Below are 6453 nucleotides of genomic sequence, written 5' to 3' on the forward strand. Positions count from 1 at the left end.
CTCAGCAGAAATGACAGCAAACATTTCCCTTGCTCGGCTATAGCCAGAGTCAGAAAGCACTGATCCACCCAATCTCCCAGCCCAAGCAGGAGTTCTACCAAACAGTCGTGAGGAGGCCCCAGCCTCTGCATAAACCCTTCCAGTGATAGGGACCTCAAAACGCTCCTGTTGAAGCTCTCCGATCTAATACTCAACAGAGGTCATGGCATTTGCTCCTTCTCTCCCCTCCTTACCCTGTACCTCACCCTGTCTTCTAATTCTCTGCACACCCACCCGGCAGGGCCAGATCCAGAAGGCACATTTCTGAGGCAGCTCGGTGGGGTGGGAGAGGTGCCCAGCTGCCCCCCAAGGGTTGCTGTGGCTGTCGCTTGCCTATAGTCTCTTTGACAGCTTTGTGCTCCGCGCTATAAATAAATGATTGTGAATGCTTATCTGCTTCCCTCTGTGTGCTTTTCAAGTTATTTTTGGGTGACAGGCCTCTTCGGTGTTAGGTGGGGGCCTGCATTATTGAAGACCATGCGTGCCTTGTCAAAGGGAAATAAGGTCAGCGTGCACGTGGGGAGGCTGGGCTGGGCGGACAGTCGATTTGGGCTTGTCTGAGGTTCACAGCACCATTCACGTCCTCTTGCTGAAGGGTCCCAGGCAGACCACGGGGCCCCCGACACAGTCCAACTGCTCCCCACAGACTACCTTGGGTTCAGGCTCCACTCGTCACGTTAACTCTGCATCCACAGGCTCTAGTCCCTTAAAACAAGGCACATGGAATTTGCACAGGATCCTGGAAGAGGAGTCGGGATTCTTGGGCAACTATCCAGGCCTGCGGCTTCCTGGTTGGATGGCCTTGGGTGAGTCACTACTTCTCTGTGTCTCAGTATTTTTATCCATGAAATGACACTGCTGATCACTGCCCTGCCTGCTTAGAGGGCTGGAATGTGGGTTTTCATTTCCCTACTATGGTCAGCTCTGGCTGCTGAGGTCCCAGAAACATGGCCAGGGCTCAGAACATTCCTCGGCTCCCCTCCCTGGGAGGCCCTTGGAGGCCAGCAGCCAGGGCCTCAGGGACTTTTCTAGCGTGGCAAACCAAGCTGTATTCTTTTGACCTCAAGCGTCCATGCAAGAAACTCAAAAAGAGAAACCCCGCTTTACTAGGGCTTCACTTAGATCCAAACTCGGAGGAGGCGTGAGACGGAGCTGTCCTCCTCCAGCCCTTCCCCCTCCTCCCTCTGGAGCCTCTCAGCGCCCGCGGGCCTCTGACCACCGACTTTCCTCAGAGCTTGCCTTCTGTTCCGGAGGAAACCTCCTCAGCCCCTTCCTCTTTCTCACTGTCCTGTGCCACCACCCCCAGGCCTGCCCCTCCAACCATCAGCGCATCTGTCCCTCAAATCCCTGTACCCCTTCCTCCACATTTCCAGGCCTCCAGCACCTGTGGTCAGACCTTAACCCTGCAGACCTTAAACCTTTACACTACTGGGTCTGAAGACCATCTGCATCTATTGTGGTTTTCTGAGTCTTAATGAGAAGGAATCGATTCACCAACTGGAGGGGTTTTTGTAAAGCACAGCACCAACGTGTCTGAATACTTCAGGAAATGCCCGTTGCCTTAGGAATCCTTCCTCCTTATTTTCAGGAATTTCTTCTACCTGCGTCTGTCCCTGCCGGGTCACGCTCCTCACGGGACTTGTTGGGCTCTGGCTCCAGGCCTTCTAAGCCTGAACACTTGACTGTCTTCAGGATCCCTACTTCTGCGGCTCCCACAGGACAGCCTCTGGATTCCCCTGGCAGGACTCCCTGTTCCCAGCCAGCCGTGGCTCCTTCGTCACTCAGTCGCCAGCCACTGCCCCACCTTCCCTGCCCCTCTGCCCCCCATTGCTCCAGCCCAGTTCATTATCTGGACCTTTTCTGCTTTTCACCCTCCACTGATTTGCAGCAGGTTCCAATTAATAATTTTAAACGGTCACCAATTTTCCCTGAGCCTCAGGCAATAATGGAGATTTAGGTCTAAATGAAAATTTGCTAATTTAGAAACATTTGCCCACTAATCGCTGCTGAAGCCCTACGACTTGGCAGGCTTGTAACTCACCGCTGTCCCTTTCCTGGTCTGATCTCTCTGTCTCTGGAGGGGTTAACTCAGTGCTTCTCAATCCAGGTGATTTTGCCTCCAGGGGATGTTAGACAATGACTGGACACACTGGGTTGTTACTACTTGGGGAGGGGAAATGCTACTGGCCTTAGTGGGTAGAGGCCTGGGATACAGCTAAACATCCCACAATGCACAGGAAAAGTCCCCACAACAGAGAATTCTCTGGCTCAAAATGTCAATTATGCTGAGGCTGAGAAACCCGAATATAGAACGTTCCTGGGCTTCTCCCCCAGAAACCTTTCCTTGCACAGTCCTGCATTCTCTAGAGCAGGACTCGAAGGTTTTGTTTCTTACTTACAAGTGCAAAATTATCTTCTTAGTTGTTCGAGATCTGTTTTCTTTGTTTATTTTAATGGATCCAATACTCAAACTCAGAAGATTTTGCCAGGAAATCTGTATTCACAGCTTGTGCTGGAAGATGGGGGATCTTTTCACACTGGTCTCCAGTTCCCAGGTGGCAACATCCAGTGGGAGGTAGCAGCTCCCCATAGCCTTGTACATGGGGCATTACCTATCTGGTCACCAGTCTCCGCCATTCCCTGTTGCTGTTTGACCTTGAGTATCAGTTGCCACTTATTACCATGCTTGCTCTGCTGTTTTCTCATAGCAGAGAAACACATGTGTTCCAATCCTGAACCAAAAGTGCGAAAATCGCAGGTAGACTGGGTTGTACCCACATCCGTCTCTCATTTTTATCGTCTATTTTGTTTCTGGGCATTTGACTGTGCACTTCTAGCTCCAGATGGCTCCTGCTGAGCATGGGAGTGACCCTTGACTCCTGTAGAGTCCCTCCCAGGCCCAGCCCTGCAGATTCACAAGAGGCCAGCAGGGTGAGTGGAAGGTAATTCTCGTGTTCCTTTTAAGCTTCCTGCTGGGAGGTGGGGCTCCTGTGGATTGGGGTTCCCAGTAGATCCACATCAAACACTCCCCATGGAGCTCTAGAGAGAGCTGCAGAGCAGGCCTCGGTCACTCAGCCCGAGGGAGCCCTATCCCCACCCCATTTTTCCTAACACAGCATTGGTGAATTGGTCCACGAGCTAAGGCAGGCTTGCTGCCTGCTTTGTCAATAAAGTTTTATTGGTGGACAGTCATTGCCATTCACTCACCTGTTGTCTGTGGCTGCTTTCCTGCTACACTGGCAGAACTGAGTAGTTTTGCCAGAGACTGTATGGCTCACAAAGCCTAACATAATTTACCACCTGTTTCTTCGCAGAAAAAGTTTGCAGACCCCTGTCCTGACATAGAAGTTCCTGTCAGTTATATACACTTTGCAGTTTACAAAGCACTTCTTTTTTTATATATATAATGTAATTGTATTACTTATTTTTTTAATTTACATCCAAGTTAGTTGACATATAGGGTAATAATGATTTCAGGAATCAAATTTAGTGATTTATCACTTACATACAACACCCAATGCTCATCCCAACAAGCATCCTCCTTAATGCCCCTTGCCCACTTAGCCCATCCCCCACCCAACACCCCGCCAGCAACCCTCAGTTTGTTCTCTGTATTTAAGAGTCTCTTATGGTTTGTCTCCCTCTCTGTTTTTACCTTATTTTTGACAAAACACTTCTTTTGATCCTCCTAACAACTTCATGTTGTGGTCAGGGAAAAGATTATAGAAAGTGTAAACAAACATTTTTGAGCAGCTGCTGGGGGCCAGGTACTGAGCTCCCGTCTTTCACATGCATTTGCTCACGGCAGCCTTGGGAAGTAATGACTTTAACTTTACAGAAGCTCAGAGAGGTTAAGGGACGGGCCCACGTTCACCCTCGAGTCCACCTGGCTCCCTGCCAGGCCTCTCTGCTCTCCAGCTTGCTCTGATGCAGCAGTCTCGACCCTTGGCTGCGTGTGGTGGAGGTCTATCACCACGGCACAGCGGTGGAACCCCTCTGCCCACACCCCCGGCACAATCGCTAGAGTTACAGCCTCTCCTCCCCCAGGCCTCGCACTGGTGAGTCACTAGGAGTAGAGAAGTGTTGTATTAAGGGTCAGTCCACCCTGCTTCGTTCTTGCCCCCTCTTCCCAAATTGCCCAAGGATGGATGCCCCATGAACTGCTGGGCAAATTCTTCCCCGGGTACCTGACAGCTACCATCCTTGACCAGCATTGCCAGAGGGAAACAGAGGCTGTGCATGCCCAGCCTAGCTCATCCTGACCCTGACCACTGGAGATGCCAGGATGAAAGGGCCAGGGACGTGGGGAGAGATTAGAAAGGAAGACAAAGGGAGGGGGTCTGAACTGAGAAGAGCACGGCCCGGTGGCCGCAATGGGGACAAGGGCCAAGGAATCAGGGCAAACAGAAAGCAACTGTGTATTTCACTGCAAACGGCCTGCCGGCCTGTGAAGGGTAATAGATGGGAAGTTCCACGGGGCTGTAATCCAGTCCGATAGGACAGGCCACACAGAACCCACACACCTCTGTGGAGTAATTTGTGCCACATTAACTCTGTGCACTTGGGCCTCCATGTGCAACCATGTGTGTCTTGACATCCGTGTTTTGTGTGAGCAAACAGGGCTGGCCAAACCCACGGGACCTCTGGATGGTTTCACGCATGGGAAATGATGGGAGGTGCCGGGAAGAAGTGCTGACCCCAAAACATCTGGGCCTGCCATGAAGCCTGATGTCCTCCTCTTTTAGATTCCTATCCTGCTCTGCTACAGTAACCGGCACCCGACAGATGCTCCGTAAACATTAACTTGAACCCATCCTTTCAACTGGGTGAGATATCTTGTGTACATATCTGCGTCTATACATATCTACATACATACATATGTATGCAGAGATTCTATTAAATGTAAAGTCCAGTACAAATGTTACCTATGTTTTCCATTATCGTTATCCATGTATTCAATACAAATTGAGTGCCCACTGCATTAGTTGCTTTCCTTTTTTAACTCGCAGAAGAGGTTGGTGTGAGAGAACAGTAAACAAGCTGGCTGTACGTGCAACAGCCTCGGCCGTGTGGCTGTCAGAGAGGAGGCGAGGTAGGTGGGGCTGTGGAAGGAGCCAGGCTGGCAGCTTGGACTTGACCTCAGAGGCATTCAGGACAGGCCGTGGCCCCTTAAGCACAAGGACAAAGTGGGGGGTTGGAAGTCAGCCTGGCATTGGCATCACGGAGTCCTCAGGTGGGGGATCTAGTTGGGAGGCAGGTGCCGCTGGTCGTGATCACGGTCATTACCTAAACACCCCGCCGCTCTGGAGCACTGGCCGCATAGCACAGAGATCTCCTTATCTCATGGAATCTTCCCGGCAACCTGAGAGATTTATATGTCCCCCTTTTCCAGTAACAAAACCGAGGCTCAGAGCTATGGGGTTGCAGAGGTGCTATGATGTGACAACAGGCCTGGAGGGCAGGGAATACCTAGCAGGACTCTGCAGCAAGGTTTGAAGCAGACCAGGTGGACGGTGGCTGCCTGAGGCCGTGCAGCTCAAGGGCCCAGAAAATGAGAATATAGTGGGGCCTGTCCCCAAGCTTTGGGCCTCAGAGGCCCCTACTGGAGGACAGACAGGGCCAGTTGCCTTCCCCTAGCAGGAGGAGACCAACTCCCAGAGTGCACAATGGCTTCCACTGTTGAGTCAGGGCATCCGAGGGGCCCCCGTGTCCAGTGAGGTTGTGATTCAGCAAGAAAGCAAGTCACTTCCTTCCTTGCCGACTGGTAGCAAGGCCATGGGCTGCTCTTCAGCCTGAGGTTCCCCTTGAAGACTGTGTAAGCCCGCTCCTATCCTCCTTTCCCGCAACAAATTTCTCGCCGCAGACTTTTTATACCATGATGATGAAGGCCAGGTGTGGTGAAAAGACACCTCTGTGCTTCCGGAGAAAGTTGTCTCCCAGCTCATTCTCCCTCTGGCAACATGCCAGCCTTTTACTCACTGGGCCTGGGAAACCAAACATGATATAAAACAAAATAAAATGACACAGCTTCATTATCTGCCGGAGAAAGATGATTAAGCCGGTCTACTTTGTGTCCTGATGGGCTATCTCTGCACTGTGTGTCCAATGTTGCTTTCCTTCTGGATCAGGACGACAGTATGAACTGTCTGTGGGTTAATTGGTTTCTTGGAAGGTTTATTCATTTCTTCCTCTCCCCCTCTGAAGGCAAAGAACATTTCACAGAGTCAAAATGCTCAGCTTCTATTTTATGTGTCCAGAACATAACATGCATCAACCAGACATCCTGTCACAGCCAGTGAGCAGTGAGGTGGGATGCCTTCCCCTCCTCCCAGAGCCTTGTTGCCAACACAGTCAGTGGGGCCCCCAACGGGCCGGGTGTGGACGACCGCCCCTCGGTGGGTCTGCTCCATGGTT

General features: G+C 51.4%; 1 long non-coding RNA gene across 1 annotated transcript; it reads left to right on the forward strand.

Annotated features, from left to right (window-relative positions):
- The first annotated feature begins 738 nt into the window (after nt 1-738).
- LOC121027690 (uncharacterized) lies at nt 739-5150 on the forward strand. The gene is made up of 3 exons (XR_005788869.1): nt 739-845; nt 4785-4865; nt 5049-5150. It is a non-coding gene; the product is annotated as an uncharacterized LOC121027690 (long non-coding RNA).
- The last annotated feature ends 1303 nt before the right edge of the window (nt 5151-6453 follow it).

Source organism: Herpailurus yagouaroundi, unplaced genomic scaffold (assembly GCF_014898765.1).
Source record: "Herpailurus yagouaroundi ecotype Mexico unplaced genomic scaffold, PumYag 77, whole genome shotgun sequence".
In the NCBI taxonomy this organism is placed as follows: Eukaryota; Metazoa; Chordata; class Mammalia; order Carnivora; family Felidae; genus Herpailurus; species Herpailurus yagouaroundi.